The 12500-nt window shown below is 46.3% G+C and overlaps 1 pseudogene; it reads left to right on the forward strand.

The window, feature by feature from the left end:
* The window catches only part of LOC124027540, a 32680-nt pseudogene that overhangs the window by 16630 nt on the left and 3550 nt on the right, over positions 1-12500 (forward strand).

Below are 12500 nucleotides of genomic sequence, written 5' to 3' on the forward strand. Positions count from 1 at the left end.
CCTAGTCAGGGTGTAGGAGGGTCACCGGTACCTAGTCAGGGTGTAGGAGGGTCACCGGTACCTAGTCAGGGTGCAGGAGGGTCACCGGTACCTAGTCAGGGTGCAGGAGGGTCACCGGTACCTAGTCAGGGTGCAGGAGGGTCACCGGTACCTAGTCAGGGTGTAGGAGGGTCACCGGTACCTAGTCAGGGTGTAGGAGGGTCACCGGTACCTAGTCAGGGTGTAGGAGGGTCACCGGTACCTAGTCAGGGTGTAGGAGGGTCACCGGTACCTAGTCAGGGTGCAGTAGGGTCACCGGTACCTAGTCAGGGTGCAGGAGGGTCACCGGTACCTAGTCAGGGTGTAGTAGGGTCACCGGTACCTAGTCAGGGTGTAGGAGGGTCACCGGTACCTAGTCAGGGTGTAGGAGGGTCACCGGTACCTAGTCAGGGTGTAGGAGGGTCACCGGTACCTAGTCAGGGTGTAGGAGGGTCACCGGTACCTAGTCAGGGTGTAGGAGGGTCACCGGTACCTAGTCAGGGTGTAGGAGGGTCACCGGTACCTAGTCAGGGTGCAGGAGGGTCACCGGTACCTAGTCAGGGTGTAGGAGGGTCACCGGTACCTAGTCAGGGTGTAGGAGGGTCACCGGTACCTAGTCAGGGTGTAGGAGGGTCACCGGTACCTAGTCAGGGTGTAGGAGGGTCACCGGTACCTAGTCAGGGTGTAGGAGGGTCACCGGTACCTAGTCAGGGTGTAGGAGGGTCACCGGTACCTAGTCAGGGTGTAGGAGGGTCACCGGTACCTAGTCAGGGTGTAGGAGGGTCGCCGGTACCTAGTCAGGGTGTAGGAGGGTCGCCGGTACCTAGTCAGGGTGCAGGAGAGGGTCGCCGGTACCTAGTCAGGGTGCAGGAGAGGGTGGCCGGTACCTAGTCAGGGTGCAGGAGGGTGACCGGTACCTAGTCAGGGTGCAGGAGGGTGACCGGTACCTAGTCAGGGTGCAGGAGGGTGACCGGTACCTAGTCAGGGTGCAGGAGGGTGACCGGTACCTAGTCAGGGTGCAGGAGGGTCACCGGTACCTAGTCAGGGTGCAGGAGGGTCACCGGTACCTAGTCAGGGTGCAGGAGGGTCACCGGTACCTAGTCAGGGTGCAGGAGGGTCACCGGTACCTAGTCAGGGTGCAGGAGGGTCACCGGTACCTAGTCAGGGTGCAGGAGGGTCACCGGTACCTAGTCAGGGTGCAGGAGGGTCACCGGTACCTAGTCAGGGTGTAGGAGGGTCACCGGTACCTAGTCAGGGTGTAGGAGGGTCACCGGTACCTAGTCAGGGTGTAGGAGGGTGACCGGTACCTAGTCAGGGTGTAGGAGGGTCACCGGTACCTAGTCAGGGTGTAGGAGGGTCACCGGTACCTAGTCAGGGTGTAGGAGGGTCACCGGTACCTAGTCAGGGTGTAGGAGGGTCACCGGTACCTAGTCAGGGTGCAGGAGGGTCACCGGTACCTAGTCAGGGTGCAGGAGGGTCACCGGTACCGAGTCAGGGTGCAGGAGAGGGTGACCAGTACCTAGTCAGGGTGCAGGAGGGTCGCCAGTACCTAGTCAGGGTGCAGGAGGGTCGCCAGTACCGAGTCAGGGTGCAGGAGAGGGTGACCGGTACCTAGTCAGGGTGCAGGAGGGTCGCCAGTACCGAGTCAGGGTGCAGGAGGGTCGCCAGTACCGAGTCAGGGTGCAGGAGGGGTGACCAGTACCTAGTCAGGGTGCAGGAGGGTGACCAGTACCTAGTCAGGGTGCAGGAGGGTGACCAGTACCTAGTCAGGTTGCAGGAGGGTCGCCATTACCGAGTCAGGGTGCAGGAGGGTCGCCAGTACCGAGTCAGGGTGCAGGAGAGGGTGACCAGTACCTAGTCAGGGTGCAGGAGGGTCGCCAGTACCTAGTCAGGGTGCAGGAGGGTCGCCAGTACCGAGTCAGGGTGCAGGAGAGGGTGACCGGTACCTAGTCAGGGTGCAGGAGGGTCGCCAGTACCGAGTCAGGGTGCAGGAGGGTCACCAGTACCGAGTCAGGGTGCAGGAGAGGGTGACTGGTACCTAGTCAGGGTGCAGGAGGGTGACCGGTACCTAGTCAGGGTGCAGGAGGGTGACCGGTACCTAGTCAGGGTGCAGGAGGGTGACCGGTACCTAGTCAGGGTGCAGGAGAGGGTCACCGGTACCTAGTCAGGGTGCAGGAGGGTGACCAGTACCTAGTCAGGGTGCAGGAGGGTCACCAGTACCTAGTCAGGGTGCAGGAGGGTCGCCAGTACCGAGTCAGGGTGCAGGAGAGGGTGACCGGTACCTAGTCAGGGTGCAGGAGAGGGTGACCAGTACCTAGTCAAGGTGCAGGAGGGTGACCAGTACCTAGTCAGGGTGCAGGAGGGTCGCCAGTACCGAGTCAGGGTGCAGGAGGGGTGACCAGTACCTAGTCAGGGTGCAGGAGGGTGACCAGTACCTAGTCAGGTTGCAGGAGGGTCGCCAGTACCGAGTCAGGGTGCAGGAGGGTCGCCAGTACCGAGTCAGGGTGCAGGAGGGTGACCAGTACCGAGTCAGGGTGCAGGAGAGGGTGGCCAGTACCGAGTCAGGGTGCAGGAGAGGGTCACCGGTACCTAGTCAGGGTGAAGGAGGGTCACCGGTACCTAGTCAGGGTGCAGGAGGGTCACCGGTACCTAGTCAGGGTGCAGGAGGGTCACCAGTACCTAGTCAGGGTGCAGGAGAGGGTGACCAGTACCTAGTCAGGGTGCAGGAGGGTGACCAGTACCTAGTCAGGGTGCAGGAGGGTGACCAGTACCTAGTCAGGGTGCAGGAGGGTCACCAGTACCTAGTCAGGGTGCAGGAGGGTCACCGGTACCTAGTCAGGGTGCAGGAGAGGGTCACCGGTACAAAACAATGAAGATACATGAATACATATTAAAGGGGGTCGATGTAAATGGACTTGAAGAGTTTGAGAAAATAGCATTGATGAATTCAAAGATGGACACACTGTACCAGGTAGATGCATATTAACACTAATATGGTCAGAATACTTCACATCTTCTTCTTATGAACCATACAAACACACGTGGAATGTGGTAACCATGGTAACATACGAACACACGTGGAATGTGGTAACCATGGTACCATACGAACACATGTGGAATGAGGTAACCATGGTACCATACGAACACACGTGGAATGTGGTAACCATGGTAACATACGAACACATGGAATGTGGTAACCATGGTAACATACGAACACACGTGGAATGTGGTAACCATGGTACCATACGAACACATGTGGAATGAGGTAACCATGGTACCATACGAACACACGTGGAATGTGGTAACCATGGTAACATACTAACACATGGAATGTGGTAACCATGGTACCATACGAACAAGTGGAATGTGGTAACCATGGAACCACACCAATACATGTGGAATGTGGTAACCATGGAACCATACGAACACGTGGAATGTGGTAACCATGGAACCACACCAATACATGTGGAATGTGGTAACCATGGAACCATACGAACACGTGGAATGTGGTAACCATGGTACATGTCTTAACATAGCTATTCTCTAAGGGTCAAGAGGAATGCCGAGTTATTGACGAATCAAAACATCTAATTTTACGTGTCCATTTTTAAACCACAGTCAATCCACTCCACAGTGGCCAGTCGACTGTAAACTTGTCATCGACATCCCAAAGACGAACCACACTTCATTTGATACTGTTCACCTGTTACGGCTGCAATCCCGATGTCGGGATATGACAACTACCAGTGAAAATAGAGGGCACCAAATTCAAACCACAGAAATCTCATAATTAGAATTCCTAAAACATACATGTGTTTGATATAATTTTAAAGCTATTCTCGTTGTTATTCCCACCAAAGTGTCCGCTTTCAAATAGGCTTTTCAGCAAAAGCACTACAAACGATTATGTTAAGGTCTCCACCAAACCACAATAAGCACAGCCATTTTCTAGCGAAATATAGCATTCACAAAAAACAGATATAAAGATATAATTAATCACTAACCTTTGATGATCTTCATCAGATGACACTCATAGGACTTCATGTTACACAATACATGCATGTTTTGTTTGATAAAGTTCATATTTATATACAAAAATCGGAGTTTACATTGGCGCGTTAGATTCACTAGTTCCAAAAACATCCAGTGATTTTTGCATAGCCACATCGTTTCAACAGAAATACTCATCATAAATGTAGATGATAATACAAGTTATACACATGGAATTATAGATATACCTCTTCTTAATGCAACTGCTGTGTCAGATCTTTTTTTAAAGTTTTCGGAAAAAGCAACCCATGCAATAATCTGAGACGGCGCTCAGAACAGTAGCCAAATTAGCCTCCATGTTGGAGTCAACAGAAACCAGAAAATACATGATAAATATTTCCTTACCTTTGATGAGCTACATCAGAATGCAGTCCTAGGAATCCCAGGTCCACAATAAATGCTTGATTTGTTCGAATATGTCCGTTATTTATGTCCAATTAGCTACTTTTATTTATGTCAAATTAGCTACTTTGGTTAGCGCGTTCGGTAAACAATTCCAAAGTCACAAAGCGCGTCCCCTATGACGTGACGAAATGTCCAAAAGTTCTGTAACAGTCAGTAGAAACATGTCAAACGATGTACTGAATCAAACGATGAACTGAAACAATCTTTAGAATGTTGTTTACATATATCTTGACTAACGTTCCAACCGGAGAATTAGAATGACTTCAGATGACCGGTGGAATGCAGGTCCTTCCCCTGTGAACGCACATGGTGAAAGCATGGTCCACTCATGGCTGTGGTTTCCTGTGTCATTCTCCCCCCCCTTCACATTAGAGTCATCAGACACAGTTCTATTGACTGCTGACATCTAGTGGAAGGCGCAGGAAGTGAAAACTCATCCATATCTCGCTGTAATTTCAATGAGACCTTGGTTGAAAATCTGCCACCTCCAGAAAAAAAACAGGAAGTGAAATTTCTCAGGTTTTTGCCTGCTTTATGAGTTCTGTTATACTCGCAGACATAATTCAAACAGTTTTAGAAACTTCAGAGTGTTTTCTATCCAATACTAATAATAATATGCAAATATTAGCAACTATGACTGAGGAGCAGGCCGTTTGATATGGGCACCTTTCATCCAAGCTACTCAATACTGCCCCTTCAGCCATAAGAAGTTAACTCATTATTTGCATGTGTAAAGATAGTTACAACATGATAGTGCTTGCTTTGTTCTCCAACTCATCTTGTGTTCTTTCTGTCATCCTGTGAACCCCGTTCATTGCTGCTCACAGCTATATTTATTATTATGCTTTCACCTCCTTCCTTTTCTCCCTTCCTCTCCCTCCCTCCTTCCTCTTCATCCCCCTCTCCCTCCTCCTCCTCCTCCCTCTCTCCTTCCCTCTCCCTCCTCCTCCCCCTCTCCCTCCTCCTCCTCCTCCTCCCTCTCTCCAGGTGATTGATATGAATGAGTACCAACGGAGGAGGTTTGCGTGTCGTATCATTGACTGTCTGTTTAACACAGTGACAGGGAAGAAGATCGCTCTGCTGGGATTCTCCTTTAAGAAAGACACTGGAGATACCAGGTATCTATTTCCTGTCTTCTATTCTTCTCCTCTCCTCCTCGTTCCCTCTCTTCCTCTCCTCCTCATTCCCTCTCTTCCTCTCCTTCTCGTTCCCTCTCTTCCTCTCCTCCTCGTTTCCTCTCTTCCTCTCCTCCTCGTTCCCTCTCTTCCTCTCCTCCTCGTTCCCTCTCTTCCTCTCCTCCTCGTTCCCTCTCTTCCTCTCCTCCTCGTTCCCTCTCTTCCTCTCCTCCTCGTTCCCTCTCTTCCTCCTCGTTCCCTCTCTTCCTCTCCTCCTCGTTCCCTCTCTTCCTCTCCTCCTCATTCCCTCTCTTCCTCCTCGTTCCCTCTCTCCTCTTTCTTCTCTTGTTGAAACATCAATTCCTTTACTCTCTCTCAATTCAAGGGTCTTTATTTTCATGGGAAACTTGAGTAGATGATAAACAAAAGTGAAATAAACAATTAAAATGAACAGTAAACATTACACTTACAGAAGTTCCAAAAGAATAAATACATTTTAAATGTCATATTATGTCTATATACAGTGTTGTAACAATGTGAAAATAAATAAGCATAAATATGGGTTGTATTTACAATGGTGTTTGTTCTTCACTGGTTTCACCTTTTCTCGTGGCAACAGGTCACAAATCTTGCTGCTGTGATGTCACACTGTGGTATTTCACCCAATAGATATGGGAGTTTATCAAAACTGGGTTTGTTTTGAGGGAAATATGTATCTCTAATATGGTCATACATTGGGCAGGAGGTTAGGAAGTGCAGCTCGGTTTCCACCTCATTTTGTGGGCAGTGAGCACATAGCCTGTCTTCTCTTGAGAGCCATGTCTGCCTACGGCGGCCTTTCTCAATAGCAAGGCTATTTCTCATGATTTGGTTGGGTCTAATTGTGCTGCTGTCCTGGGACTCTGTAGGGTGTGTTTGTGAACAGAGCCCCAGGACCAGCTTGCTTAGGGGACTCTTCTCCAGGTTCATCTCTCTGTAGGTGATGGCTTTGTTATGGAACTTTTGGGAATCGCTTCCTTTTAGGTGGTTGTAGAATTTAATGGCTCTTTTCTGGATTTTGATAATTAGTGGGTATCGGCCTAATTCTGCTCTGCATGCATTATTTGGTGTTCTACGTTGTACACGGAGGATATTTTTGCAGAATTCTGCATGCAGAGTCTCAATTTGGTGTTTGTCCCATTTTGTGAAGTCTTAGTTGGTGAGCGGACCCCAGACCTCACAACCATAAAGGGCAATGGGCTCTATGACTGATTCAAGTATTTTTAGTCAGATCCTAATTGGTATGTTGAATTTGATCTTCCTTTTGATGGCATAGAATGCCCTTCTTGCCTTGTCTCTCAGATCGTTCACAGCTTTGTGGAAGTTACCTGTGGCGCTGATGTTTTGGCCGAGGTCTGTATAGCTTTTTGTGTGTTCTAGGACAACGGTGTCGAGATGGAATTTGTATTTGTGGTCCTGGTGACTGGACCTTTTTTGGAACACCATTATTTTGGTCTTACTGAGATTTACTGTCAGGGCCCAGGTCTGACAGAATCTGTGCATAAGATCTAGGTGCTGCTGTAGGCCCTCCTTGGTTGGGGACAGAAGCACCAGATCATCAGCAAACAGTAGACATTCGTCTTCAGATTCTAGTAGGGTGAGGCCGGGTGCTGCAGACTGTTCTAGTGCACTCGCCAATTCGTTGATATAAATGTTGAAGAGGGTGGGGCTTAAGCTGCATCCCTGTGTCACCCCACGGCCTCTTGGGAAGAAATGTGTGTGTTTTTTGACAATTTTAAATGCACAATTGTTGTTTGTGTACATGGATTTTATAATGTCGTATGTTTTACCCCCAACACCACTTTCCACCAGTTTGTATAGCAGACCCTCGTGCCAAATTGAGTCCAAGGCTTTTTTTAAATCAACAAAGCTTGAGAAGACTTTGCCTTAGTTTTGGTTTGTTTGTCATTTAGGGTGTGCAGGGTGAATACGTGGTCTGTCGTACGGTAATTCGGTAAAAAGCCAATTTGACATTTGCTCAGTACATTGTTTTCACTGAGGAAATGTACGAGTCTGCTATTAATGATAATGCAGAGGATTTTCCCAAGGTTGCTGTTGACCCACGGTAGTTATTGGGGTCAAATTTGTCTCTCTCTGTCTCTGTTTTGTGTAGTGCCTGTCTCTTTCTCCCCTCGGTCTCCTCTCTCTCTGTCCCCTCTCTCTCTCTCCTCGGTCTCCTCTCTCTCTGTCCCCTCTCTCTCTCTCCTCGGTCTCCTCTCTCTCTGTCCCCTCTCTCTCTCTCCTCGGTCTCCTCTCTCTCTGTCCCCTCTCTCTCTCTCCTCGGTCCCCTCTCTCTCTCTCCTCGGTCACCTCTCTCTCTGTCCCCTCTCTCTCTCTCCTCGGTCTCCTCTCTCTCTGTCCCCTCTCTCTCCTCGGTCTCCTCTCTCTCTGTCCCCTCTCTCCTCGGTCTCCTTTCTCTCTGTCCCGTCTCTCTCTCCTCGGTCTCCATCTCGTCTGTGTCAGGTTAATCAGTGTGTGTGTGTGTGTGTGTGTGTGTGTGTGTGTGTGTGTGTGTGTGTGTGTGTGTGTGTGTCAGGTTAATCAGTGTGTAAGGGTAAAGTGCATGTCTTGGAACCTTGACCTGATATACTCATAGAACACACATTAACCCCCCCCCCCCCCACACCCCCCCAGAGTTAATCATTCATATTATGGGATGCCAGGTAGCTTAGCGATTTTAAGATTGTTGGGCCAGTTGCTGGTTCAAATCTTCCAGTCGACTAGGTGGGAGAGAAAAATCGATCTGTGCCCTTGAGCAAGGCACTTAACCTAAACTGCTCCTGTAAGCCTGCTAAATGACTGACGTGTGTGTGTGTGTGTGTGTGTGTGTGTGTGTGTGTGTGTGTGTGTGTGTGTGTGTGTGTGTGTGTGTGTGTGTGTGTGTGTGTGTGTGTGTGTGTGTGTGTGTGTGTGTGTGTCTTTCAGGGAGTCTTCTAGTATCTATATATCTAAGTACCTAATGGACGAGGGAGCCAAGCTCCACATCTACGACCCCAAAGTCCTGAAGGAACAGATCATTCTGGACCTCTCTCAACCACACATCTCTGAAGACCCTCACAGAGGTAGAGGAGGGAGGGGGGGGTCTGTCTGCCTGCCTGCCTGTCTGTGTCTGTCTGTCTGTCTGTCTGTCTGTCTGTCTGTCTGTCTGTCTGTCTGTCTGTCTGTCTGTCTGTCTGTCTGTCTGTCTGTCTGTCTGTCTGTCTGATCTGGTCACAGTGTCTGAGTGATGGTGTATCTGTGTATTGTAGTGTCTATGTATCTGTGTATTGTAGTGTCTATGTGATGGTGTATCTGTGTATTGTAGTGTCTATGTATCTGTGTATTGTAGTGTCTATGTGATGGTGTATCTGTGTATTGTAGTGTCTGAGTGATGGTGTATCTGTGTATTGTAGTGTCTATGTATCTGTGTATTGTAGTGTCTGTGTGATGGTGTATCTGTGTATTGTAGTGTCTGAGTGATGGTGTATCTGTGTATTGTAGTGTCTATGTATCTGTGTATTGTAGTGTCTATGTGATGGTGTATCTGTGTATTGTAGTGTCTATGTGATGGTGTATCTGTGTATTGTAGTGTCTATGTATCTGTGTATTGTAGTGTCTGAGTGATGGTGTATCTGTGTATTGTAGTGTCTATGTGATGGTGTATCTGTGTATTGTAGTGTCTATGTATCTGTGTATTGTAGTGTCTATGTATCTGTGTATTGTAGTGTCTATGTATCTGTGTATTGTAGTGTCTATGTGATGGTGTATCTGTGTATTGTAGTGTCTATGTATCTGTGTATTGTAGTGTCTGAGTGATGGTGTATCTGTGTATTGTAGTGTCTATGTGATGGTGTATCTGTGTATTGTAGTGTCTATGTATCTGTGTATTGTAGTGTCTATGTATCTGTGTATTGTAGTGTCTATGTATCTGTGTATTGTAGTGTCTATGTATCTGTGTATTGTAGTGTCTATGTATCTGTGTATTGTAGTGTCTATGTATCTGTGTATTGTAGTGTCTATGTATCTGTGTATTGTAGTGTCTATGTATCTGTGTATTGTAGTGTCTATGTATCTGTGTATTGTAGTGTCTATGTGATAGTGTATCTGTGTATTGTAGTGTCTGAGTGATGGTGTATCTGTGTATTGTAGTGTCTATATATCTGTGTATTGTAGTGTCTATGTGATAGTGTATCTGTGTATTGTAGTGTCTGAGTGATGGTGTATCTGTGTATTGTAGTGTCTATGTATCGGTGTATTGTAGTGTCTATGTATCGGTGTATTGTAGTGTCTATGTATCTGTGTATTGTAGTGTCTATGTATCTGTGTATTGTAGTGTCTATGTATCTGTGTATTGTAGTGTCTATGTATCTGTGTATTGTAGTGTCTATGTATCTGTGTATTGTAGTGTCTATGTATCTGTGTATTGTAGTGTCTATGTGATAGTGTATCTGTGTATTGTAGTGTCTGAGTGATGGTGTATCTGTGTATTGTAGTGTCTGTGTATCGGTGTATTGTAGTGTCTATGTGATGGTGTATCTGTGTATTGTAGTGTCTGAGTGATGGTGTATCTGTGTATTGTAGTGTCTATGTATCGGTGTATTGTAGTGTCTATGTATCTGTGTATTGTAGTGTCTATGTGATGGTGTATCTGTGTATTGTAGTGTCTATGTATCTGTGTATTGTAGTGTCTATGTATCTGTGTATTGTAGTGTCTGAGTGATGGTGTATCTGTGTATTGTAGTGTCTATGTATCTGTGTATTGTAGTGTCTGAGTGATGGTGTATCTGTGTATTGTAGTGTCTGAGTGATGGTGTATCTGTGTATTGTAGTGTCTGAGTGATGGTGTATCTGTGTATTGTAGTGTCTGCGTGATGGTGTATCTGTGTATTGTAGTGTCTATGTGATGGTGTATCTGTGTATTGTAGTGTCTATGTATCTGTGTATTGTAGTACCTATGTGATGGTGTATCTGTGTATTGTAGTGTCTATGTATCTGTGTATTGTAGTGTCTGAGTGATGGTGTATCTGTGTATTGTAGTGTCTATGTATCTGTGTATTGTAGTGTCTATGTATCTGTGTATTGTAGTGTCTATGTATCTGTGTATTGTAGTGTCTATGTATCTGTGTATTGTATTGTCTATGTATCTGTGTATTGTAGTGTCTGAGTGATGGTGTATCTGTGTATTGTAGTGTCTATGTGATGGTGTATCTGTGTATTGTAGTGTCTGAGTGATGGTGTATCTGTGTATTGTAGTGTCTGAGTGATGGTGTATCTGTGTATTGTAGTGTCTGAGTGATGGTGTATCTGTGTATTGTAGTGTTTATGTGATGGTGTATCTGTGTATTGTAGTGTCTATGTATCTGTGTATTGTAGTGTCTATGTGATGGTGTATCTGTGTATTGTAGTGTCTGAGTGATGGTGTATCTGTGTATTGTAGTGTCTATGTATCTGTGTATTGTAGTGTCTATGTGATGGTGTATCTGTGTATTGTAGTGTCTGAGTGATGGTGTATCTGTGTATTGTAGTGTCTGAGTGATGGTGTATCTGTGTATTGTAGTGTCTGAGTGATGGTGTATCTGTGTATTGTAGTGTCTGAGTGATGGTGTATCTGTGTATTGTAGTGTCTGAGTGATAGTGTATCTGTGTATTGTAGTGTCTGAGTGATAGTGTATCTGTGTATTGTAGTGTCTGAGTGATGGTGTATCTGTGTATTGTAGTGTCTGAGTGATGGTGTATCTGTGTATTGTAGTGTCTGAGTGATAGTGTATCTGTGTATTGTAGTGTCTGAGTGATGGTGTATCTGTGTATTGTAGTGTCTATGTATCTGTGTATTGTAGTGTCTGAGTGATGGTGTATCTGTGTATTGTAGTGTCTGAGTGATGGTGTATTGTAGTGTCTGAGTGATGGTGTATCTGTGTATTGTAGTGTCTGAGTGATGGTGTATCTGTGTATTATAGTGTCTATGTGATGGTGTATCTGTGTATTGTAGTGTCTGAGTGATGGTGTATCTGTGTATTGTAGTGTCTGAGTGATGGTGTATCTGTGTATTGTAGTGTCTGAGTGATGGTGTATCTGTGTATTGTAGTGTCTGAGTGATGGTGTATCTGTGTATTGTAGTGTCTGAGTGATGGTGTATCTGTGTATTGTAGTGTCTGAGTGATGGTGTATCTGTGTATTGTAGTGTCTGAGTGATGGTGTATCTGTGTATTGTAGTGTCTGAGTGATGGTGTATCTGTGTATTGTAGTGTCTGAGTGATGGTGTATCTGTGTATTGTAGTGTCTGAGTGATAGTGTATCTGTGTATTGTAGTGTCTGAGTGATGGTGTATCTGTGTATTGTAGTGTCTGAGTGATGGTGTATCTGTGTATTGTAGTGTCTGAGTGATGGTGTATCTGTGTATTGTAGTGTCTGAGTGATGGTGTATCTGTGTATTGTAGTGTCTGAGTGATGGTGTATCTGTGTATTGTAGTGTCTGAGTGATGGTGTATCTGTGTATTGTAGTGTCTGAGTGATGGTGTATCTGTGTATTGTAGTGTCTGTGTGATGGTGTATCTGTGTATTGTAGTGTCTGAGTGATGGTGTATCTGTGTATTGTAGTGTCTGAGTGATGGTGTATCTGTGTATTGTAGTGTCTGAGTGATGGTGTATCTGTGTATTGTAGTGTCTGAGTGATAGTGTATCTGTGTATTGTAGTGTCTGAGCTGGTCACAGTGTCTATGTATCTGTGTATTGTAGTGTCTATGTATCTGTGTATTGTAGTGTCTGAGCTGGTCACAGTGTCTATGTGATGGTGTATCTGTGTATTGTAGTGTCTGAGTGATGGTGTATCTGTGTATTGTAGTGTCTGAGTGATGGTGTATCTGTGTATTGTAGTGTCTGAGTGATGGTGTATCT

This window comes from Oncorhynchus gorbuscha, unplaced genomic scaffold (genome assembly GCF_021184085.1).
Source record: "Oncorhynchus gorbuscha isolate QuinsamMale2020 ecotype Even-year unplaced genomic scaffold, OgorEven_v1.0 Un_scaffold_3344, whole genome shotgun sequence".
Lineage (NCBI taxonomy): Eukaryota > Metazoa > Chordata > Actinopteri > Salmoniformes > Salmonidae > Oncorhynchus > Oncorhynchus gorbuscha.